Source organism: Pezoporus wallicus, unplaced genomic scaffold, assembly GCF_028554395.1.
Source record: "Pezoporus wallicus isolate ANWC-B61680 ecotype Strahan unplaced genomic scaffold, APGP_CSIRO_Pwel_v1 contig_3486, whole genome shotgun sequence".
Taxonomy (NCBI): Eukaryota; Metazoa; Chordata; class Aves; order Psittaciformes; family Psittacidae; genus Pezoporus; species Pezoporus wallicus.
In genome coordinates this window covers 2,335,366-2,361,820 of record NW_026642292.1, presented here as the reverse complement: position 1 = coordinate 2,361,820, position 26,455 = coordinate 2,335,366, and the positions used below count along the sequence as shown (strand labels likewise).

Genomic DNA, 26,455 nt, shown 5'->3' with positions numbered 1-26,455 from the left:
TCTAAGCTCAGTGGCTTAGATCTGGGGAAGAAGAGGGAGGAAAAAAGGGATAACTTTGACATAGATGACACAAGGGGCAGTGGTTTCTGACATAACCCAATAGGCCTAAATGTTGAGAATGCTGTGTCTGCTGGGATGAAAGAAGAGGTGCAAATGTGGGGAAAATGAGATATTGCTTGAAATATTTTCTGGCCTATTCTAATGGAGTGTGTCTCATAGATATGTATCCTTTTAAATGTTTCCCAAGCAGATGGATGAGACTGCAGACAACCTATAAGCAGTGCCTCTGAGGGATGTTAGAACTGTGTCTGTTTGTTTCAAGGGGATACAGCTCCTAACAATATTAACTTTAAATATAGGCATAATTCACTCTTTCACAGCTGATTATTTTGGTAGGAACATGTGATGAGTTTGAAATAGAAGTATGTGAGACTTTTACACTGAATTAGAATTGAATGTCATCAATTTTCTTTGCAGATTTAGTCTTCTGGTGTTGGTGGTGCTTTAAAAATACCTTTTAGAGTAGATGCAAAGATTTCTCTGAAGCAAGCTTTTGGGGCTTCTCTTTGTCTCTGTAGATTAGGTTGTCTGAATCAAATGATCATTAACACTTACTACTTTTTTGCTGCTGCTGCACTCGGCTAATGTCTTGTCCTAAATAAAATGTCCTAAGTATGACTATTAATGGGTAATTAACTATTGTGTTCCAGATATTTTATTTGGTATGTTTGTAACAGCAGTGATCCTTAATATTAACATTCCTTCTGCATTTATGATAGCTGTTCATTCCTAAAGAGTGAAGGGTAATGAGGAGTCTTTAGGTAACATGAAGGCATTCTGGAGGGTTCTGCTTGCTGTTGGCTGGGTTTTGGAGTATAATATTTGAATGTGTGGAAAAGCATGTCTTATGTACAGAGGTAGATGTGATTTAATCTGTCATGTAGGATGATTTCAGAGTAGTAACTATCAGTCAGTCAACAGCATTCTGTTACTAATAGATGCTAGATTATTTATTGCTGCTACCTTCTTAGTAAAAATTGTGCTCCTTTTCACTATAGCAGCTAGACTAAATCTGGGGGAATAGCAGTTTATTCTGGTTATGTGGAAGAAATTAATTGGATGGAGCCAGATATCTGTAATGGATTTTTGTTATTTTAAAGGAATGTATAAAGCCTCCATTCCTCAAACAAAAGAAGATATGAAATGTAAAGGTCCTTCTCCATATTTACAGTACCAAAATGGCCCATCCCACAGCCACACCACACATCAGCTCAGCCTGAGCTGAATTCTATCACTATCTCCACCTGGAGAGTGTGTTCTGTTCTTACGTGTCTTCTGGAGGAGCTGCCAAGCAATCATAGAATAGTGTGCTGTTATTTTTTTATTTAATTTGAAGTACTCAAAGTCTGAAACAACATTTTTTCTATTATCTTTTTGTCTAAAGTGGAAACGTGTTTTCAACTGTCTAAGTATATTACCTGGGTAATTACCTGGGTGACAATTAAATCTACCAGATTAAAATTTTCAGAGTGACCTTGACACACTTGTCAGGTGGGCTGATGCCAACCATATGAAGTTTAACCATGACAAGTGCAAGGTCCTACACCTGGGTCAGAGCAATCCCAGGCACAGCTACAGGTTGGTCAAAGAAGAGATTCAGAGCAGCCTTGTGGAGAAGGACTTGGGGGTGTTGGTCAATGAGAAAATGAACATGAGCCGGCTTCAGTGAGCTTGCAGCCCAGAAAGCCAACCATATCCTGGGCTGCATCAAAAGGAGTGTGACCAGCAGGTCAAAGGAGGTGATCCTGCCCCTCTACTCTGCTCTCATGAGACCTGACTTGGAGTATTGTGTGCAGTTCTGGTGTCCTCAACATAAAAAAGACATGGAACTATTGGAACAAGTCCAGAGGAGGGCCATGAGGATGATCAGGGGACTGGAGCACCTCCCGTATGAAGACAGGCTGAGGAATTTGGGGTTGTTCAGCCTGGAGAAGAGAAGGCTGTGTGGAGACCTCATAGCAGCCTTCCAGTATCTGAAGGGGGCCTATAGGGAAGCTGGGGAGGGACTCTTCATTAGGGACTGTAGTGATAGAACAAGGGGCAACGGGTTAAAAAATTTAAACAGGGAAAGTTTAGATTGGATATAAGGAAGAAGTTCTTTAAGGGTGGTGAAGCACTGGAATAGGTTGCCCAGGGAGGTTGTGAATGCTCCATCCCTGATGGTGTTCAAGGCCAGGCTGGACAGAGCCTTGGATGGCATGGTTTAGTGTGAGGTGTCCCTGCCCATGGCAGGAGGATTGGAACTAGATGATCTTAAGGTCCTTTCCAACCCTAACTCTTTTATGATTCTACCAATTCCAGTGAGATTTAACCTCTGCTTATGTTTATTTTAGGCAGACTTTTTTCAGGGTTTTAAACACAAGACCTTGCTTTATTCTACTCTTCTACTTTGCCATCAGTTGTTCCAGCTTGATACTGTTTCTAATAAGCTTCATTAAACAAGTGCACTCACTTTGGTTTAAACCAAGTTTTCATCAATTTATCTGAAAGCATATGAAAGCATTTTAAATGCAAGCAAGAAGTCAATTATTAAAATAAAATAACCTTCAGTAGAAATACAAACTGTTACATATTAGTTTCTCCTAGTTTAGTTTTAGACAGACTTTTTCATCAGCATAGCTGATGTTTTTAATGAGATGTAAAGCTAAGATAGAAAAGAAACAGGATAGAGGGGATGGGTTAGATAGAGGGATGGCACAAACTCAAAGGCAAGAAGATCAGCAGGTTGGGTTTTTCTGTGACTTTGTGTAAGTACATGTAGACATCTGTTCTTTAGTTTCTTATTCAAGCTGTTAAATTTCATGTTATTTTAATTTTAGAAATATCAGGAAAAATGTAGTAATTGACTCTTCTGGGGTGGCAATAGCCAGATACTAATTGAAGCTTTGGGTTGTTCCTTGTTTTGTGATCTTCACCCAGAATAGAAGTCCTAGTGTCCTCAAAAAGCTAGGAGTTGATGATTGTGTTAGAGACAAGGAAGGGGCATTTAAAGTGTTGCTTTTTTCACTTCAGGAATCATAAATCTCTGTACGCCAAAAAGACAGGCTCAGTGTGTGCATGAGAGAGAGTTAGAGTGAGTGCAAACACTAATGTGTCATGGAGGACAGGTCATTCTACTGAACGCAGTTAGCTCGTTTGGAGATTAGAGGCAGCAATAATTTCTGGCTGCTGTACTTTATGTTAATGTGGCAGCCCATGGTTGTATATTTTGCTGAGATGGTCATTTCTGTGAAGCTTAATTCTGACCGCAGTGGAAACCGCAAGGGTTTCAGGTACTGTTTTTTGCCTTCTGATTTAGCCATGAAGTGAAACAAACAATTTTGTTATTATTAATGTTAGAATTTAGCATCTGTTTCTTATACCTGTGGGCTAAAATGGTAAAACAAACAGGAAGGAATCAGTTAAATTCTGGCTCTCACCTTTGAGTAAATTAGCCCAATGTTAATGGAGAATCTGGCACTCCTTCCAGTCCCAATGGATGGATAGAAACATTCTTCCAGGAGCTTGTCGATAATCCCTCAACCCTAAAGGTCTTGTGACACCATAGATTTTCCATTCCAGACTCCAGCTCTTCATCATCCTGTGTAGTGCCCATCAGCAGGGAGAAACGAAGTACTGGTCAAGGTCAAACAATGTGCTGTGGGAAGACTGAAATACGTGTATAACATTGGAAAAGTGGAGAAAGTTCGGGGGAACAAATTAAAAAAATGTTTTGGGAGTTTTGCAGATTGTTTTAGAGATAGTACTGAAAGAGTTTTATATTGCTTGATTACATGATAGCTGAGAGAGAGAAGGGGAAAAACAGCTAGTGATTGAGGATTGTGAATACTATGAAAAGAGACAAGATATTTAGATGACTACAAGTAGAGTAGAAAAAAATAAGGGTAAGTATCATGGAAACTTCCTGTCACAGAGATGTGTCCTTGCACTGTCAAGCCTTGGAATCATTTCCCAAGGGAATAGGAGAGAAACTCCACAGTTTGACAGATTTTGAATTAGACTTGGAAAAATGTTGCTCCATGCAGCACGTAGAATAATCTTCCTCTGGCAGCAAGATAGCATACGAAAGGAGAAAATTATTTTGCAGAAGAAAATATGGTCTGGTGATTTATGTACAGAAGTGGGCATCAGGACACCTGATTCTTTTTTTTTTTTGTATTTTATCACTGATTTACTTTATAATACTGGGCAAGTCATTTAATCCTTCTGTGCCGCTGGGTTCCCAGCTGTAAAAGGAATGTTTCATCTTCTCAAGGATTTACTCTTTGAACAATGTTTTCTAAGCTAAATGGTACTCTGGAGTGTTGTGATTATTTTTAAAAATGCTCATAGTCTGGAGGTAACTGGAAACTCCCTGTCCCATGTGAGTTACTGCTTTACCTCAAGACTCAAAAGGGTTGGTTAAAGCATCCAGTCTTTCATCCCCTTTGCCCTGACAGTTCAAAGTCTGTATGGCATAGCTGATGGAAACCTCTTAGTCTGCGTGCAATTCACTGTATTGCTTTTTTCTAATGTAGTTTCCACTGTAAATTAATATTAGCTTGGGAGGCTAAAAAGAGAGGAAAACTCATTATTCTGTGTTAATTTACACCCAGGAATGCCCAGCGTTTGCAGTGTGTGCTTCAAAACCCAGAATGGAGCATGCCATTGGGGCACCATTCTACTGCATGCTTATTACAGCAGATTGGCTGCATTCCTGTTTTCCTCTAACAAGCTTGGTTTTCCATATTACTAGCTCAGTCTCCTACAAGAAACCACTAGCAATCATGTCAATTTCATCAGTGCTTTTCCCCTTGAGTATCTTCCCTTGTCCCTTGGTACCACACTTGTGCAGTGCTGTGCACACAGCCTGAGCTCTCGGCCATGGAAGGGGAGAGGGTGCTTCTCTTCACCTTGATTAAAAGCTCCTAATGCACATTACAAATGAGATGTGATCTGTGCTGTCACAAGTCTGGCATTCCACGCCAGGCACAGTGAGTGCATGCCTCAGTGGGGTCTCTGCAGCTTTTCCCCAGCATGCTTGCTGACTAGCCTGTTACCAGATTTGAGACTCCCAGGAAGAGTTTCTTCAGCAGGAAGCTATAGCAAGACTGTCATAGTTTAGAGTGGCCCCTGGGCAAGCAGTCAGCTAACAAACCTTTAGGGAACTTGCTGGACTTATTTGAGAACACCTCGGGCTACATTTTGTTTGTATAAGTAATACTCCAAACAGCAGCAAACCCAAAGATCTCATTATTCAAATTTGGGTTGACCATTTCTTGTTTGCATTATTTATTTATTTCAAATTATTTGCTGAGCCACCAAAGGAGCTACATTAATGCAAGGGCTGGTCTCCTCACTGTGGACATGATGTTTTCTTTCACACTGATGTGACTTCCCCTGAAATCAGTGGCATTATTGTTTATTCATGCCAGTTTAATTGAGAGGACAAACAAACAGACCCATGCTATCCATAATCCTGGAAATGGAATACAGCTGATTATTAAATCCAGGAACTGTCATCCCTTTTAAAAAGCTTCCTGATGCATTTGGAGGAATTTATGCCCTTGCAAAAACCTTTATCTAGGGTTTACATGTCAGTTTGCTTGTATTTGCTTACAAGATACTACTTTAACATGGAATGTAATAGCAGAAGAGCCAAAATAAAGTCAGTTGTTAGGGACTAAGGAAGATAAGCTAATTTGAATAAACTAAGGCCCCTTTATTGAATACTCTCTCCACACTGCTGAGCTTTCTCTGTATCGAGGGAGTAGTGAAAGTATTTTGCATTTTGGTATATTTTCCATTTGCAAAGGATGTCACCTGCTCTCAGAAGTTGTTTCTCAACTAACCTGTGAGATAAATCTGTAGGTTTTATCCCCATCTTGAAAAAGAAGGTACAGAAAGAAAACATTAATTAATAGGTGCAGGAAAACAGCTCAGGAATCCCAGTGCTTTTGAAATACAATTTTATCACCAAGATATCCTTGCAAAAGCAGTTTTGTAACATTTGCTTGTTTAAGTCCTTCAAGGGAGAACACACCTGCTGCATAGCCCAAGCTGTCTCCACAGCTCCACCTGCTCTACCACAGCTTGCTGGAGTGTGATCCTCCCACTCTGTATTATCTGACTCATGCCACAGAATGCTTTGTTTAAAAAAAAAACCCCAAACAACAACCCCCCCCAAAAAAACCAAAACCCCAACATGCAGCAGGCTTTTTTTTTCCTTGATTTAAAAATTTCTTCTCCTTTTGCTTGCTAACCAGGCAATTCCCATGTAAACAATTCATCATAACAAGTGCACAAGATGACACATAGGTCCAAGTAGGAGGGAGCTAAATTTGAAACTTAAATGAGGACATTCTCTGTCCCTGTTTTAAGATGTAGGATTGTGAATGGAGGATCTTGAGTCTCTGTCTATCATTAGGGTTTGGGACTTCTTTGTCAAACATACTAAGCAAATAAGTTCCAAAAGAGCAGTTTGCAACCCTGACTCATCAATCATCTCTTTTCTTCCATAACTCCAGCCCACAGTCTTCCTACAGGTGTTCAAGAGGGCTTCAGTGGACCTTGTTAGCGTTTGAATAATAGATGTCACACTGATACCTGATATTTTCTAACATGTATAGTACAGGTTTTCAAAAGTGCAAAAACAGCTTAAAGGTTTTGTGGGAAAATCTGTGTCAGAGCAGCTACAGAGCTACAGTAGGGAATAAATCTCCCAATTCTGACCTGGTACAGGCTTTGGAGAAACAAGATGAGAAGTAATTATGGGTAGGAGTGGGCTAGAGCATAAGGAAAGAAACTCACTCTGGAGGGGCTGTGTACATGTTCTCGCCTTGAGAGGCCTTCTTGATGGCTCTGATGTAGGTTTTGTCCAAGGCAAAGCTCAGTGAGTAGTTCAGGGATCCTCTGTCATAGTTATGGTCCTATAATGATGGTGTCTTTCTTCTCTTGACAAGTCATCAGGGTGAAAGATTTGCTGCTATCAATAAAAGTGGAGGGACCCTGTAAGCAAGAAAATCATAGTGAATGTCATTACTGAGACAGTCTTGATGTTTTACTTAAAACTCAACTGGACAAAGAACAAGAGAATGATCTTTAGAAAATAATTCTTTGAAGCTGAAGGAGCCAGTGACTAGCCATTATGTGATACTTTACCTAATTTCACCACTAAGTGCACAGTTCCTTACCTGCCTACTCATTACTCAACTAGTAAAGGCTTTTACAGTGTGTAATTTGGAAATGTTGCAAGATAAGTGAGATATAGCAAAGTACAGTTATCACCATTAAGAGAATAGGATTTAACAGATTTTTAAGGATGTGCTATCTACTTAAGCTCCTTTAAAAAAGAAACCCCTTGTCTTTAAAGATTTTGTATAACACAAATCTGTGTTGTGATACTGAGCCTTTACAATGCATGATTTGCCAAAGGGTGTCATTGAGGCGAAGAGTTTAGCAAGATACAGATTGAGATGACATTTATGTAGATAATTGCTATAACTGAATAATCTTGTTAACAGGAAGAGAGGAATTGAAAAGGATACTAAACCTCATGCTTTATATCAAACTTAGAGATTAGGATGTTACCTTTTTTGTTAGAATCTGATTGCCTCATTGCTGCCTACAATATATCTCTGCACACTCATCTCAAGGGTTGGGCCTCAAGAACTATTGGGTCATGAGCCAGGCTGCTGTAGCACACAAGCCTCAATGTTTGCATTTCTCCTGAGTCCCAGGTTTAAGAAGATTACAAATTGCCTACTCACTAGATTATCCTTTTCTCCTTCTCTTTTGCCTTCTGCAGATGTTGGTTGTAAATTTTGTTTCACTGTTACTACATTGTTGTGCTATTCTCCTGCCTCAAAGTGGCTTCATTGCTTTGTGTAGCTAGTGGTATAAACAAAGGAGAAACAGCACAGGACAACCAGTATCTTAAAATTATTATTTCCCCATTTTCCTTTCCCTTTTCTTGGCTTCCATTTCGTATTGCATCTCTGCAGTTTTGGTTTCAGTGAGCAATCTCTACCTACACAAACCAAAACCTCATTAAAAATAACTGCCCAGATGTTTGCATTTAATGTAAATAGAGATTAGTTGTTATATTTTAAACTTAGGTCACTGATTAAGTAACCTGTAAATTCCTTTGCAATTTCGGTAATAAAAGCATTAATAAAGTCTGTATTTAGAGAGAATTAGGTTTAGAAATAAAATCTATGTGTCTGAAGGAAACCTTTGTTGTCTTTTAGAGAAAAATAAAAAGTGCTAGTGGGAAAGAGATGTAACTATCATGAATTAAAAATTGAAGGACACATTTAAGACTGAAATGAAAATAGATCAGACGTAAAAGTGTTTCTGCTTCTTGGACTGTATCTGTTCCACAAGTAACACAGGACATCATCTCCAGGGCTGTCAATCTGAGATGGTTTTGTGAGTAGCAGTCCCACTAAAAAGTAATTAAATTGACAAAAGCTGGATTATTTCAGTGTCTGGAAACCTCTCACCTCTGCAAAGCAAGGTTCACTTCAGGAGAAAGTTAACTTGTTGGCCTCTTTATTCCCTATTTTTGTGCTTACTAAAACCCCACTGATAGTCCAGCATTTATTTTTTCTTGAGAAAACAAACAAACAAAACCAGCAAAACAACAAACCACCAAAACTTTTCTGTAGTAGTACCAAATGCTACTGCTCTGTTGACTGGGCTGATCAAGTGAGATCCTTGATCTACATGGGTCCACGGTACCAAAGAACAATATTAATAGAGTTTAAGACAGTTCACAACTCTGCTCATGGAATAGGTCCTATGTAAACTTTGATGGTCTCAGCAGTACGAACATTTCTATGGGACTCTCTAGCATAATAAACAGAGAAAGGATATGTATCAGAGACCGTGACTGAAGCCAGGAAAGATTATTTTTCGAACCTTCTGTATTTACCACCAGTAATTTACACTCTCTGTATTTCCCAGTTAGTTGAATGGTGTAATAGTGCCCAGCCTCAAGAGATTAGGAAGCAAATACATTTGTAGGCTGCTTTTTCAGTCATTGAAGGTAGTGCAGATGAGCAAAACAGGTATAGCTGTATTGATTCTGTAGATGAGTAGAAAACTGGTAAAGAATGAGTTGAAATGGCTGTTTTTATAGTTTGCTGGTTGAAATAGAAAACTGAATATTGGAAAGAGTCAAGTGCTTGTCTTTTTCTCTCCCTAATATAATTAAAATATGCTTTAATGTATTCTATATGAGGTAGAACAAGTGCTTAGTTGCTATTTTTCCTGACCTTTTGAAATGTCTGCAAATTTGAAACTGAGGGTTTCACTTTTATATGAAAATGGGAAGGCTTTCTTTTGAAACATTGTAGCCTCTTTTAGATTGTAGTTGACATTATTATTTTGGCTGGAGTAGTTTGAATATGTTTGTCATTTGGAGTAATTTCAGTTAGATTGCATACATTTTTGAGGGTGTGTGTGAATGAAATATACAAGTAAATGTTGTATACTTGTATTAAGGATTATTATGTCAATAGACACTTTCTGTCTTTGTGGGAGAATGAAAAAAAGCAGTGGTATCCAACCTATTTTCATTCTCCATGTGTTCAGAAAACTCTTGCTGAGATTGATGTGACCTCCTCTCAGCCTTCTGAGGCAAGGCATCTAATCAAGCTATTGCATTTAGAATGGACACAAACCCAAGAATAATTAAAAGCATTAGCAAAATGATGGGATCATTGTTAGAGAGAAGCTGCAACTGCTCTGTAAAGTGTGGAGCTTCTTTCTCAGTTAGGCATTAGCTCAACAGATGATGTAGGAAAGGGAGATTTTCCTTGAACATCCCATATAAAACTAATTAGGAAGAAAATCTTTTCACCTGTCCCACCTCCTGGGGATTTGCCAGTGGACAAACCTTGCATGAGGGCATTTTCTTGGTACTCAAGTCCAAAGCCAGATTATTTTGAAGGCACCCAAGAGAACCAAGATTACACAATTTGAATTCTACCAAAAATGTAGTCTAAAAGGAAGGAGCTTCTCAGGAAGTGAGACTAGGAGCCTTATTATGAAATTATCTTTCTGGATATCACTCTGACATCCAGTGTGTGGAAAAAGTTCTAGCCAACTTCTGTGTGAGTTGATGGGTCTCATTCTAGTTGAAAAAAAGGCATGACTTTAATCGTGAAGTTAAAGAGCACAATTGACTCCCTGTTGGGAATCTTAGAAGCTGGAATAATTAAGCAGTGAGGAAAACTAAGCTGACTGGATGTGAATTAATCAGAGTAACTGCTAAAGTTTTAGTACACACCCCCATCTGTACCAAAAAAGGCCCTGCCTACTGGCCACGGTGCTCATCTCCAACCCACACACGTGCTGAGAGGCACCGGAGCTGATTACAATCTGTATGAATATTATTTATAATGGTTATAATAGTCTATTTCTGAATAATCATTAAATACACCTTTTTATTTTTTTATTAGAAAACCAAACTAGAATATATGTAGATGACAAAAATATCAACAGCTCCTTTCTTCCTACGCAGAACTATTAAAGTGTCTGCAGCAGATCACAAGCAGGATTTTAACTGTTTGGTTGCCCGATGTTCAGATTTCTCTGTTCATTGTTTTGCAGCTTGGGAAATGGGTTGCCAAGGTAAAATTTTCACAAGCTCAGCAGTAACTTGTCTTGAAATAATTCCTTCCTTTACAAGACTCCTTCTCTGGATGGCACAACGATGTGTGTATGACACTGGTCCAGTCTGCCTTTAGAATTTTCTGTCAGCCAGTCACCTTCATATCTGATCAATGTTTGGTTAATGAGCTGGTGTTTTTCTCTGCCCTTTAGGGCTGTGGAGGCCAAGGAAATGAAAGCAGGCAGTTAAGAAGTTGAGTAATAACAAAAGTACAAAATGCGCTCCATAACAGTGTCTGTGGAATGAGCTGGGAGAGAGGGGAAAGGGAAGGAATTACTTGGTTGAAGATGGTACCTGGGCTTTGTATTTCCTTCCTCATGTGTCATTTATTGACTCTAGTTGTTGGAGTGGTTTTATATCTAGAATTATTTATCTTCCACATTTTAGAGACAATTAAAGGAGGTTTACATTTGGCTCTAATGGTGAAAGTCTGACTTTTCACACTCTCGGGCTTTAGCAGAAGGTACATTGTGTTGTTCAGAAATCATTACAGAAAGCGGTTAGGGCAGTTGAGGTGTTTCTATTCAGTATCAAGTATGTTACTTTTGTGTGTTGTACAGGTGCACATTTTATTTGAAGTGAATCTCTCTAAAAGCAAACATGTTTATTCATTCCTGTAGAGGAGGCTCAATTTTTCAACCCAAATGTGCCACTGCAGCTATGCCAAAGGCTGATGCAGGCTGATTGGGATTAGCTGCTCAGTGCCAGTACTTGGGCAATCGTATTTTACAATTAGCGGCAGTAAAGGAGACACGAGGGAGAGACGAGCTGTGAAATCCTATGAATGAGGTATCTCTGTAGGTCCTTAGTTCTCTGTTGCTGTTGTTATTCCCCCTCTGTAGATCCTGTTTCAAACTGAGATGTCTCAAAGAAATGTCCATCCTCTTTTGTTCCAATAAACTGACCCCACATGCAGGCTCATTAAGCCCCAGTTTGCTTATTGTTTGTGTTCACAAGGCTAATGTAAATCAGGGGAGAGATCAGTGCTGGCTTTGGCTCAGAATGCAGGAAAAGCAGCAGGCTGGTTTTTAACTAACTCATTTAAAAGAAGAACAGCAAACTCTGTTTTTAATGTTAGGTTGCTTTAGTAGCTGTTTTTTCTAGAGCATTTGTCCCTATTGAATGGAAATATGGAGCAAGGATGAGTGCAGTTAAGAGCTTTGGTGTCTGTTCTTTCAGGCATTTGATAGAGATACTGGAGGGGAATAAGAATTCCTGACCTAATCAGCCCTGTAGACAAGAGAACCCGAGATTTCCTGTGACACAATGTGGCAAGTGAAGGCATGAATGTGGCAAACTCTACAAAGCAAATATGGCAGGCAAGGACAAATGAAGTATTGTTTTTCAGGTAGGGAAAAAACCCTAAACTCCTAGCATTTATTTGTCCAGCTTCTCACAGTTTCATCTTTGCTCTATTGTAAGCCTCCTCTCAAGGACAGACAGTTGAGTCACACTGAGGGTTATCAGTAACAGATTACGAAAAAGAATAGGGTGCTCAAAGTGGCCACCTTGAGTGGGGGTGTTAGCATGAGTTATTTGTCTGCTGAGGAAGGATCAATGGGAAAGGAGAATTGCTGTCAATGGTGAACATTGAAAAAGACCTCCTCTCCATGATGCAAAGTGAATCCCAAGCACTGTGGGTATCTGGCAGCAGAGAGTGGAATTGATTGTTGCAAATCCAGAGCTGGATTATTAATATTAAGCCTGGGATCTTGGTGAGACAGGGTGAGGGAGCATCTCATCGTTGGGTTGCTGAAGAGGGAGGAGATCAGATTTTGAAAGTGGGAGAATGAACAGAGGATCCCAGAGCAGCAGTTTCTTGAAGATTTAGTGGTGCATTAGATAGTACATTCAGATGGCTGTGAAAGAGAAACTAAAGATATGTATCTGCAACTCTGGTCTCTGCTCAGCAGTCACCTTGTCTCTGCATTCGATGTCAGTGTTTCAGTGCGCTTGTAAGATTTATCCTACCTTCCTGTGCATGTGTTTTACTACTGGAAGATCTTACCTCTATAAATGTGCCTTCTTTAAAGACACAAGAGCCTCTCATGCAGTATCCTTTTCCCTGAATGCATAAGTCTTTTCCCGTTGGTACAAACACATTGTTCAGAAATAGAAAACTTATTCTATGCTACTCGTGATATCAGTGGAGCCCCTACAGGTTTGTTTTCAATTGCTTTTTTCCATTCTTCTGTATTTTAAGTGTCCACAGTGATAAGATTCTTATCCTCTGAGAAATGACACTGTTACTTTGTATTTGTGGTGCTGTGGCAAGCATGATAAAGAACAGATAATAACTCCATCTCATCTGCTCACTTTCTAGCAGATGTCAGTGTTCTTCAGTCTAAATTTTTCTGCTTTTAATTTGATTTTTCTGCATAGGTTGTTCCATCTTTCCTATGCAGGAAATCTATGTGTTTTGTAGATTTTTATTACTCTTCTTAGTCAGCATTTGTCCAGGCTTTTTATATTCAGCCTTGAAACTGTCTTCTAAATCAGTCTAAGACTATCACAGGTTGCCTTCATGTCTATTCCTACTTAATATCGCTGTGTGGAGCTTTGCAGTATTTCATAAGTAGTCTGAGAAAAAATGAAGGCAATTTCAGAGCCAAACCCACTAGCTAAGGGAAGATGAATAATCAGCCTTTTAGATACTATCCCAGGCTTTTCTGCTAAACTAAACAAATCAGGTTAGAATTCTATGGGGAAATCAGGCTTCTGTGTAAGATTTAAAAACTTTACACCTTTCTGAATTCTTCCTACATGAATTTTCTTTCAGTACACTTTCGCTGTGCAAAATACAACTATATTTATAATGTTTAGTATATTTTAGATGGTATTTTTTGTCCTATTCTTGTATTTTGTTCATAAGTTGCTGTTCATCTGCAGTCTGAGTCAATATGTCCAAAGCACGGGATAATTTTTAATGATACCTATATTGTAAATTCCTTTCAGTGTAGAATAATCTATTAGTGTCAGTAGTATTCTAAATTAAATGTATGTGAACCATGCAATGGTTCTTAAAATCTGAAATAACACTTTCCTGCAATGCTATTTCTGGAAGTGTATTTTTTTTGTTGTTTGTGGAAGCCCCATGCAAAGCTTTATGAAAGGTATTTTCTCTGTCTTTATAGCACAAAATATTATGACTGGTTAGTATCAAAATACAGCAAAAGAAATAATATTGTCTGCAGAAGAATTTTATGTAGCCAAGAATATATGTACTTAAAGAGAACTTTAGTCACTTCACTGAAATTCTTGCATTATGTTTATGTCAGATCACATATATCAGACTTCATGTTTTGTGATGTTTGTGCCCACTTTTGACTGCTGCATTCAGGGCTACTCTAGCCATCTCTGGAATTTCTTCCTCAAAAAGTTCTCTGCTGATAGGAGAGTGCACCACAGACCTCTCCAAATCCCATTTAGTTCAACTTCTGTTTTCAAAATCATGTGTTCAGTGGTCCTGAACATAAGGAGGCTTGGTTTCCACTTGCAATGTGATGGTTCTGCCCATTCTTGTCTTCAGTCCTTTTCTCCTTCTCTTCATCTCCTGGTCTAAACATTCCTATTTCCCTCTCGGTGCTTATTTCCTCATAAACCCACAGTGGGATGCAGAATGTAACCACCTACGGTTTTAAATCTCAAGCCAGGTCTGAGAGAAAAAAGGCAGCTATTTCTCCCACAGCCTCACTGTATCCACTACTTTATTTTGTAGATGGAAACTTTTATTTTATTGTAAAGTTTTGCTGCCTTTGACTCCTTTGCAAACCCCAGCATCTTTGTCTTTGCTGATCGTAGAGGCATATATAGTTCTGTGGATCTGAAGTGTCAAACTGTTCAGTTTCTGGTGCTCTCTAACAAGATGTATGATAAGTACTCAAGAGACTCTTGACTTTAAGTGTCTGTATTGAATCTAATTAAAAAGAAAAAAAAAGAGGCATAAGAATACAGGTCATTTTGAGAATAAAAATGTTGCTTTATTTTTTGATTTCTCTCCTTCAGTGAGCTTTGTAGTTGGACACATGGTTACTAAGGGAGTCTGGCTTTACAGCTGGAGTAATATAAAAATAGCTTCAGTTAAAAAGATGTGAAAAAAAATCTAAAAGCATCACAAACATTCTGTTTTCTTAATAAAAGTGTGAAATGTATGGAGACCAGGATGGTGAAGTTGTGTATAGATTTTTCTGCTAGTCAGTTGATATGACCATTATTGAGTCTGGGCTTTTCTATTCATGAATGCCACCTATATTCAACTTGTACCAATAAAACCTATATACCATACACCACAATATGTAGTTGTCTTTCCATAATTACATTAGAAACTTCACCTAAAATATTCTGCAAATTTCTCCATCTGGACCCTGTTACCAGAGTAGCTGGAAATGATTCACTATGTACAAGGGTGTTTCATAACACAGAAGTAAGGAAATGCAATCCACCCCTATTTTACAGGTAGAGCGGAGCCATAGTGACTTTCCCAATGTCAGTGCTAAGTCAGAGACAGATCTCCTACGTGCTGGGCAGTCAGCCTAATGACTGAAATATCCCTCAACCCACTGGAGTTTGTGACCTAGATGAACATGTTTGGTGCATCTGGCAACACTTCCACTCTGTGTCTGCTGGATACATCTGTAATGTTTGGCTGTTTTGCAGGTGTTTTGCCTCTGTGCACATCTGGGAAGCTAGCAGGAATGCAAAGGTGGCCATCGTGACTTTCTGGAACAGGTATCAACCAACAGTGAAGGTTTCAGTGAATTGTGCGTTATAATATCCTTGCAGAACTGAGCTGGGTTACCGGTAGTAGCTGCAGCAAATTTGCAGAGAGCCTTGGATAATGGAAATCTGCCATAAGCTGTGCTGTCAGTAGGTAGAAAAGGTCAGCTGTGTATTCTGTTGGAGAAAGAAAACTGTGGTAAAGGTCAGAAGGATTAAGACATTTTCACTCTGCCTCAATCTGCCAGTTCTTCTGGTTCTTTACTGCAGTGCATGCTTTATGGAGAGTAGTATATAATTAGAAAACTGCAAAACCCAGCAATGAAATCCCATCTCCAATTTTTATCTTTAGCCTTTCAAGCTGGGATTAAGTTAAGGTGGGAAAGATGGTTTTTAATACTACCCTGTCTCCCCCCTCAAAAAAAAAAGTTAGCTATGGAGCACAGTGTGCTTTCAATAACCTAAGTGATGTTAATCTGAAATGAAACACACTTTGTTATTCAACACATCTTTATCTAATTGAATTCTGAAATCACAGCACTGGCTTTATTCTATAGTGTGCGCTCTGGGCTTCTCTTGAGAGGCAGTGGATTTATTCTCATTTTCTTGTAAGTAATGTCCTTAAGATGTGTTGGTTTTCATTAATTACATAACTAATAAATGCAAGGAGACAGTATGTTGCCAGTGCAAGGTTGTATTACAAAAAATCAGTGCACATTTGCAGAGGATTCCCAAAGATGCTGCATATTTGAAATCTAAGGAAATCTGTGTTTTTCTGTACATAGAAGCCTCTGGAGCTCACTGCTGTGAAATGTTGAGGAATCTTAAGTGTGTTAGAAATGTTACATAGAACGCTATATGTAAGTAATGAACAATTTCTCACTGATAAAAGTTGGTTAAAAAACATTCTAAGAAATACAAAATCCAATATAAACACTGCATTAAGTAAGAAGGAAATATACATTTAGGCCAAATATTCAGTAACTACAAAAAGTTTTCTTGTACTTAAACATCTGTTACCAATAACTTCAAAGCACATTCTTGGTAATACTGCTAACAGTTATGTGTCCATTTCTCTCTTCTCCTTTGCATTCCTCAGGAATTGCACATTGACAGTGGAGACGCCATGAGGCAGAATAGAACACTGGATATTAGCAAGACATACTCCATGCAAAATGTAACCAAAATTTCAAACCACTTGTTTTCAATGTTCACTAATTTTGATCTACTACCAGTTGCTTGTGCACTCTTGGCACTGATATAAGCCAAAGGATCCTCTCCTCTCTCCCTAGTTCCCTCCCCTTTTCACCCCTTTATTATATAATTGCTAAATAATGGAGCATATGATATGTATCTTTTCTTACTCTAGCTCTCTGCCTCTGTGAAGAGGGAGTTAGTGCTTTTAGGATGCAATAGGAAAAGCAGAGTTTTTGTCAGGATAACAGGGTTGTGGTGAAGAACACAACTCCGTGATGACTGAGATGGTTGCAAGCTGTTGTCTCTTAACAACAGCAGAGATACCTGCAAAAGCTCAGAGAGAATGGTAAGAGCTAATGAAAGGAGCTAACGAAATTAGCTTCATAAGCTCAAAGTTTAAAGTTAATGGCACAGTCTTTGGGGACCAGCGGATACATTGCTTAGCAAGGAAAATCTTTATTAAAACATAAAGATGGAAATTTATAGAGCAGAAGAATCTGAGCCTTTGTCTCTAATGTTTTCCTGTGGTCCCATTACACCAGCTTTTGCCATTGAGTCTTTTCTTGCAGGCATGTTCCTATGCAAGTTTCACTAGCATTCTCCCAAGTGGAAGTTTGCAAAATTGAGCTTGGGGTTTTGAATACAAATACTTGCTGTGAAATACATGGAGCTGGCATTGCATCCTGGGAATTTGCGCCATGCAGAGCTCACAAGTTTCAGAGTCAGTGTCTTTCTCCTATGTCAGAAGCTATAGAGAGCAACTCTTCTGTCAGTGGTGGATAGGAGCCATACAGTAGAATCTGTAGCTATGCATGCTTTCCTTCCTTTGGCCCACCACAAGGTCTGACCTCAGCTCAGAGGAAGAAGGTGACTGGGCACCTGGCACTCATCCAGTTCTTGGACTGGCACAGCCAAAAACAGATCTAGCTTTCCTGACTAAACCAAATCTTCCAGCTAGAAGCTTTGTTCAGACTTCTGTTAATCTCTTGCACTGACTGTTGTGACTTTCTTGCTTTGGATTTGAGTGCAGTTCATTCAAGTGGCTGCTAAAGTAGCAGCATTTCTGTACTTGTGCCCATCTTGCTTTCTTCATATTTCTTTCTAAACTGACAGTTGTTTTAGATTTCATGCTCAAATCATATCACTTGTCATCCAAGGTGCCACAAAATTCTTTTCTTCATTCCATTCTGCCTAAGTACTTCCCATGATTCCTGTCCAGCTCTTATCAGACTCCAGTATCATCACATCTTTTTTTACTTTTCTGTTGTTACCTCTTTAACAGTCATTTGGCATGAATGCCATGCCTTGCCCTGTCCTTTTCATGTCTAAATCACCCCTTTCAGTTAATTCAGGTACTTTCTGGCAGAGTCCTTCCTATATGTTCTTTTACCCTGAGTAAATCATTGGGAAAAGAGAACTGTAGCAACATGTGTGAAAGGGGAAGTTCCTGGACAAAAAGTAGTTTAGGGCGCACTTATCTTCTCACTTATTTTACCTTGGGAATTTATTTCTAGTTCATGCATCATTGGTATGTGTAGCAGATGAAAAAGAATTTTTGCTATAAGGAGCTCAGTGATGCCACCTTTGCACTAGAGTATTTTTGGCTCACATAGGTGAATTCTAAATTTGCATGGTCTTTTGCTGTCAAACACGTATTTGGGATTGCATTGTATTTGGCCAAGTTGGTGAGTAAATAGGATGGTCTAGAAGCCATCTACCTGGTCCTGCTCTTAAATGACTCAGCGTTTCAGTTTCTGAAAAGGAGTTGGAGCAGTGAGTAAGCAAGTCCCTCCATGCTCCAGGTTCAAGAAGCATATGAATATATGCTACAGCAGAGATAGATAGCCCTACTGGAATATAAGGGGACTTATGTGGATAACTCAGAGGAATGTTGAGTCAGCAGATGGTTTTGGTAAGGCAGAGGGAGTGATTATGGCTCCCTGGTAAGAGTAGTGCCTGGGTGCTCCGTAGGGAGTTAAGCTAAACTGTGTTGATGGTTGTGGGTGGTCTAGTAGGTGTATTGTTCTCTGGGAGATAATGTTGAAACAATATATTTAAAAGTCTTGTCTAGTTTGGATTAATTTCCTATGTTAATTTCCCATTGCTCTGTCTTTGGAAAGAGGTGGTTTACTTTATTTCCAGCTATACTGGAAATAAACGCCACTGAATGGTGGTTGTACCCGTCATGGAAGTTGTCAGAGTTTATTGTTAAGTGAAGGAATTTTTGACCAGATTCTCGCTAGTTCAAGATAATGATAGCTTTCTCATTAATGGAATACTACCATTTTAGGCTGTCTGAGAATCTGACCTTTTGTAAGCATGCAGACAGCGTACATTAAAAGGTAAACATGATAGACATATGGGGAACCATTTGGATAAAAGAAGCTATGGAAGTATGGTTGCTTTCATTGCAGTTTTGATAGGATGTTGTGGCATATGATGAATGACCTCACATTCAAGATAATTTTCTGTGATTCTAGTATGCCCACTCATCAGAGAGTGCTTTTCAGCTGCACAGGACAGTAAAGTTATATACAGGTGCAGTAAGTATGTAGACTGTGTTGTTTGTGGTGTTAAGTGCTGCAGCTACAGAATAAAGCAGTTATTTAAAAATGCTGCTGAAAAATGGAGAAGGGAAGTACCTTGAAGACCTTGATTCATACTGAGACTTTTGTTACAGAGTATTTCGTGGCGATAATGTCATGATTTTGGATTCAGAAGAAGCAGAGGATTTGTATCAGTTCATTAAAACAAAATATCCTGTATGTTTGGTATTTAATTGATGAACTTTTTCTTAGTGTGATTTTCTTTTAAAATATTTTCTATCTTTTTATTTTGCTTCTACCACATTTAGCACAGGGGGAAGCCATTTGCCTAGTGGGCACTAGCATAACAAGCAGTTGTGTGTATGTGTTTCCTCTTAATTTCCCTAAGCTGAAGGAATTGACATCACTTTCAAAAGATGTTACTGGAGTCGACTTGATAGCATTTAAGTAAACAGTTGTACCCTATTTACATGTTTAATAAATGTGCTTGGCATTCATAAAGTACAGGACCTATTTCCTTCACATTGCATAGATTTAAACGTAGAAATAGGTGGCCATAGGAGGATTACTCTGATGTAGAGGCAACTGAGCCTCATGCAGCCGCTTGCTTGCTGCCCCTGATGGGATGGAGGAGAGAATCAGAAGGTAAAAAGTGAGAAAATTCGTAGGTTGAGATCAAGATAGTTTAGTAGATAAAGCAAAAGCTGTGTGTGCATGCAAAGCACAAGAAGGAATACACTCACCACTCGCCATCAGCAGGCAGCTGTTCAGCCATCTCCAGGACAGCAGTAACTTGGGAAGACAAGAAGCCATCACACATTCCTCTTTCCCCCAACTTTATATGCTGAGCATGTATTATACATGTATTGTACCTTAGTTACTGGACTGTTCTTATCTCACCCCATGGGATTTACATTCTTTTGATTCTCCTCCCCATCCCTCCAGGAGTGGAAGCGAGCGGCTGCGTGATTATGGGTTACCGGCTGGGCTTAAACCATGACAACGCCGTATGGTGTGGAATATCCCTTTGGTCAGTTGGGGTCATTTGTCCCAGCTCTGTCCCCTCCCAACTCCTTTTGCACCCCCAGACTGCCTGGTGGTGGAGTGGGATGAGCAGAAGAAAAGGCCTTCACTCTGTAAGCACTGCTCAGCAATAACTAAAATATTCCTGTGTTATCAACACAGTGTTCAGCACAAACCCAAAACATAGCCTTATATTATGAGATCTTTTTAATTTGACTAGTGGAAACTTACATTGATTCCATCTTTTCTTCTCCTGGAGACTAAGGGTAGATAAAGGGAATATGGGCTGCCACAGTTGTTTACTGGGTGCTTTTGGCAGTCAGTGTTATTTGCTGCCATAAATACCATCAGGAAGTTGGTGAAGGGCAGTGGCTACATTTGTGATCCTGCTGTGAGCTGGGTAGTGCATTTTTTAGCTGCAACTGAAAATCTGGGTCAATTAGTACAGTACATTTTTGAGAATGTCATGTTTGTGATGGATTATAGAGGGTCTTGCATGGGGAATAATATTTTACAGTCAAGAATATAGATGCCTAAACTTAGGCTCTTGAATCTGTTTTCAAGCACCTGAAGATGTGGCCTGATTTTCAAGTTTTGAGCATTTTACAGCTCTTGGCAATTTCAGCACTTCTGAGAATGAGGCCACTTCTGTAGATGCTTAAATATGGGGTTTGGAATGCCTAACTTTGGACATCTGTTTTTTGAAAATCTTGGCCTATATCTGGCCTAAGAGAGACAGTCTTAATCATGAAAAGATTCCTGTAAGACTTTCCTTGTGCAGGTATGTGCACAGATAGATGCTCATGTGTATGGGTAAGTACACATGGGTAAACTGGCACCACAAGCAAGTTTTTGTTGCTAGTCTTAGCTGTGCTGGATATTAACTCAGTCCTCCCCAGAACCCCCCCATCTTAATCAACAGCTGTGATTCTGAGTGTGTCATCAGTGGATGTGGCATCCTTTTGCTTCTGGCTTTTGTTGGTAATACTAATGCTACTGCACCATGTTATGCCTGTGGTTAAATAATGAGAGAGTTAGGGCTAGGGAATGGGAATGTCATTGTAGTAAGCGCTCATTAGCTTTTGCTTAGCCAACAGTGTCAACAGTGTTGTTAAGAACCTTGCTTGTAGTGTCTGTTGAACACCCAGATCTTCTGCTAGCTGTTTACTTACTATACTGCCATGAGGAAATCACTGTCCTCAAACAGGCAAAGTCTGTTCTTGAGACAGCAACAGTCCAAATGAAATCTCTGTCAGGAAGAAAATGAGATGGCATGGTGTTGTTTAAATCTACATCCCCTCCCTCAAACATTACAGTAAGAATCCCATGACTTCTGAAGAGCTGGTTTATTTAAATGGGAGTCAACTCCTGGGAGTAACTTTATGAGAGAAAAAATAAGGGTTCCTCTGTGTTTCAGATCTGCATCTGTTAAAACCTTAATTGATATTTTGTGGCTATGTGTTTTGGTTCAGATACTATTGGAACTGTTCTGAGTGTTTGTACTATATGTGGGTCAAATTGTCAAAACCTTTCCAAGATTTAAAAATCCTAAGTATTGTCTTTTTATATTCCTTTCCTCCTGGAAGAAGTCTTTCTGCAATTTGCATTGAAAAGAAATAGATGGCAAAGCTTCTGCAACATAAATTTCATTCTGAAATACAAATTACTGTGATTTTTCCACCTCAAGGTGCTGTCTGTAATCTCAGAAAATATACGCAGTTTTTAACAAGGCAAAAGTATTTTTGAATCTAAGGTGTTCCCTGATGGCTTAGCTCTGCAAGTAGCTAAGTGCCTGTAGTGGCATGGGAGCAGCCACATGCTTTCTTCTCTCCCCATATAGCTTTTCTTAGAAGCCAGGGGTTTTACCAAATGTAACCTTTCTTCCTTTTTATTTACATATTAATAATAAGATAATAGTATCTACAAAGGTCTCACAAAAAAAAAATATAAATCTATAACATATAAAGCATATGAGTGTGTATGTGGCAAAATTACCTAACAACAGATTCTGTAGTACTTTGTACTTCTATCCGTAACTAATGCAACATGTAATCCAATGTATACCCATTGCTATTATTCTCTGTGCTCTGAACTCTTTCCTCCTCATTCTCACTAGTCCTTCATTGCATTATTGCTGCAAAGGTTTTATTTGGAGAGGAGAAGGGAGAGGAGTGCATGATTGTTCCTGTAGCAACAGCACTGGGGTTTAGACTGAACCCGTAATTTTGCCTGCATCATCATTTTCACCTTTCATGGGGGAGTGTCCTAGGTTTCTTCATTCGCCTGAGGTTCTGACATAGCTTCCTCTTAAATCAAGCTTGAAGGGAAATTGATTGAAAAGAAAAAACCATTATGGGAAAACAATTTATTCCCTTCCCCTTGACAGAAGGCAGAGTTTTGTCTATACTGTGGAATAAATATTAGTTGCCTGTTTGCTTTAAGAATTGGAAGCTACTCATTCCCCTCTGATGGCTTTAATCATTTTTTGAAATGGGATTTTAATTCTACTTTATACAGTCATTTCATGTCAAGACCACATAGTAAGCATCATATAACCGTTGTCCTGCTGAATCTTTTCTGTGCCCACTAATCTTTTTTCTCTTGAGTCTAGGCATCTACCTGCATGTATGTACATACCTGCATAGAGGAAAACATTTTACAGACAGTTTCTTTGCTGCTTGATTCCTCTTTATTTGCCCTTAACTGATCCAGAAATCTCTAAAACAGTATGGTGTCTGAGGAAATGTGGACTTGACTCTTTGGTATCCTAAAGTGTCCACTCCTTCATTTGGCTCCTGGAGTGGTCCTCTTTGGGTAGACAGGGTACTGTTACTGTTCCTCAGACATGATTGCTGATTGCATAAGTCTCTGGGATATATATTTATTTATTTAAAGTTTTACAAGACTAAGACTTGTGCTGAGACTGGATTGCTGTAGAAAATTTGCACTGTTGAGGGGCAGCTCTGGAAAAATTCTGCCATTGAAGAAAATGATCTTGTTATCAGCAATGCTCCTAGTCGAAGTAAGCAGCCGTAGCAGATTTGTATTTTATCAGTGTTTGCCTGAGCCTTCATACACGACTTTTGAGGCTGGATCCTACCACAACTAATGCTTGACAAAAGAATTAAGTACAGATTGCCCAGCTCTACAATTTTGCCAATAAAAGTCCATTGTGATCAGATCAAGAGACCTAGAAAAGAGGTCACAAAATGAAAAAATGGTATTTTCAAGCAAATTGAGCACCTACTTTGCCTATTGTATGATAGGTAGGTGACCAAGTGGGTCCCATCTTCAGGGGCTGAGTAAAGGGAAGGGGCCCTGAGAAGACTGAAGGTGGCTGGAGAGGCTGAGGAGTGTGACTGGGAGAGAGCTCTCTCCTCAAGAAGGAGCTTGGAGAATGGAAGCAAGGCTTCTCTGTCAGGGACAGGACAATGAAGTTCAGGGTGCGAGGCTGAAAAGCCAGGCATCTTTTATCAGGATGGGGTAGCAATTTGCCCTCTCTTTTGCAGGTTTCACACAAAGATGCAGCTGCATGGGACAGATATACAAAGAGAACTTGGAAATATTTGACAGGTAGGAAATGCTAGCAATATCTTTTCCCTGCAGTGGGAAAGTATTGAAGGGACTAGTATACTCAGAGCCTCATACAGAGCTCAGTGCTCACACAAATTAACAGTTCTGAAAGTACAGTGCATTTTGTCCATAATATTTTTTCCTCCCTTTTTTTGTCTGAGCAGTAACTCTGTTTGTAGGCTGTATATCCCAGAGTGTTTCTGCTGGTTGGCTCTGCTGCAATTCTGTTTGCAGAGTATCATTGGTAATTTCTATGTAAATTTGCACAGGGTAGCAATTGAGCAGCTTTCTATTCACAAATGAAGGAACATCTTAATAGCAGAGAGACTGCTTGAGTCTCTTTGGAGCCAGCTGAAGTGGCATCCTGAAGGTCATGGGAAAATCCTGTTATCATACAGGGCTAAGGGGAGTCTCTGGACTGTCCTGCTTGACTTGGTGCTCCTGTGTATCAATGAGGTTTCCACTCTGCCAGCTTTGCAAGATCGTCACTAGGGTGAAACTTTCAGCCTGCTATGATGCTGTAGAATAGTGATGAGCTTCAGCTGAAAGGAAGAAGAGAAATAGAAAGAAACCGATGGAGTTTGAACTTTTTGCTTCCTGAAATTAATTCAGGGAGAAATGCTGGGAGGACTCATTGTAAACAGAAGTTTCAGTGGAAAGAGAACAGTTTCACCCATGACCTTGAGCCCTAAATCTCTTTAGAGCATAGTGACTGCCTTTCTTCAAGTGTGAAATTGCACTAGGAAAGAAATATGTATGTATGGTCCCTTCTGTGTAATCTCTGTATTTTGCACATCTCTAACAGTAGCATGCATATCCTTGCCTCCTATTTTATTTCTGGGAGAAAATTTGGTGTGTGGGGTTTTTTTTGGTTTTGTTTTGTTTTGGTTTTGGTTTTTTTGTTTGGTTGGTTTTTGGGGGGGGGGGGGTGTTTTTTGTGTTTTTTTTTTAAATATATTTGCTTCTTGTGAATTTAGTTGTGTTTTGCCTTCTTGACTTTTGGGTATACCTCACTGAGCCATCTCTGGAACAATCACCAAAAAAAAATCTATGGTTTATGATATAATGATATAAAGGTAGACTGCAGGTTGAGTAAACTAGAGGTCAAGTAAAGAAATAGAAATTTATTTTAAATGTGGTGGAAGATGGAAATATAAATTAGATCTGTTTTTTTCTTTTTTCTTCTTTATCCCAATGTGGATGGCTTTCTTGCACTTGTGCATTACTGGAAAGGAACTACTAGATATTCAGGCATTACTGCAGATCACAGAATCATAGAATGGCTTGGGTTGGAAGGGATCTTAAAGATTATCTGATTCAAACCACCCTGCCATGGGCAAAGATACCTTCTTCTAGATCAGGTTGTTCAAAGCCCCATCCAACCTGGCTGTGAAAGCTCACAGGGATGAGGTATACACAGCTTCTCTGGGCAACCTGTTCCAGTGCCTTACCACCCTAATAGTGAAGAATTTCCTCCTAGTATCCAATTTAAATCTGTCCTCTTTCAGTTAAAGCCATTCTCTCTTGTCACTACATGTGCCTGTGGTAAAATTGCTGCCTTTGTAGCCAAAAGGAGATGCCATGCACAAACTGAAACTGGAGGTCTCTACCATCAAATGTTTTCTGGCAGCCAAGCAGTCTGGCTTTGGCAGCAGTTCCGAAGCTGGAGGCTCTCTTGTGAGGGCTGGTGGCACTTTCCATAGACACCTCCCTTACCACCAGGGATCACCGCTGCCATTGTCACTCCAGTGCCACAGGTGACATGCTCAAGCTTTTGTGCTGACTCAGCATTCCTGATCTACTTTATTTTGACTTTCAAATTTCAGTTTTGGCAGTTCTACTGAGAAATCTTGAGCTAGTTTTAGAAGGGGAAGGGAAGGATTGTAAGTAAATTTTGCTGCAACCATGTTGCACAGAAGTTTGCTTTTGGAGAAAAAAACCCCATGTAATTAATTTTTCAACATTTAAAAACTTTTGCAGCTGCTCTTTTTCCACTTCTTCAGTCCTGTTCCAATTTATTCTTGCTGTTCCTTCTCATCTCCTTTTTCTGCTTCTATATTTCTTCCATTTTTTACCTTCCATTTTTTTTCCTCTTCAGTATATTGCTCTTTTCTTCTCCCACTTCCTTACCTCAGTTCCCTTCCTCCTCCACTATATGCAGTAAGTTATATTTTTAACATTTCTCAGCACTGACTGTCTGGACTGTGAAGACTGAGGATTTGCTAGCAATAGGTAATCATGTGCTAAACTGCAGTCAGCCTGCAGGTAGCTGTAGTGTTGATGAAACTTGGGTCTGGCATAGGTTGATTAGTAAGAAACAGTCCTTTTCTCTAAGAGAATAAAGATATTTATTCTAACAGAAGCTCCCTCAAACTGCATCAGTCAAAAGTGTGAAACTCTGACTGTTACGTATTATCAACCAGGATCCTCACTTTCCTCACTTGTGCGTGGTGGCCTCTCTCTTTATAAGGACCTACCTAGCTGTTTATTGAAACATTGTGGTAGAAAGGAAGGCTTTAGCTTCACTAACAGATTGTATGGAAAATGACTCATATATAGGTAGGAAATGGACCTGGAGACAGATGAAAATACAGCAAATACATCAGGAAATCAACAAAAGGTTATGGCTTATTTTACCAAGTTCTTTTCCCACCTCTGCTGTTGATATGCTGTGCTCCAAGTT

General features: G+C 39.4%; 1 protein-coding gene across 25 annotated transcripts in view; it reads left to right on the top strand.

Moving 5' to 3' along the window:
• Positions 1-26,455, top strand: part of NRXN3 (neurexin 3) — a 1,038,145-nt gene that overhangs the window by 545,229 nt on the left and 466,461 nt on the right. The window lies entirely within an intron of this gene.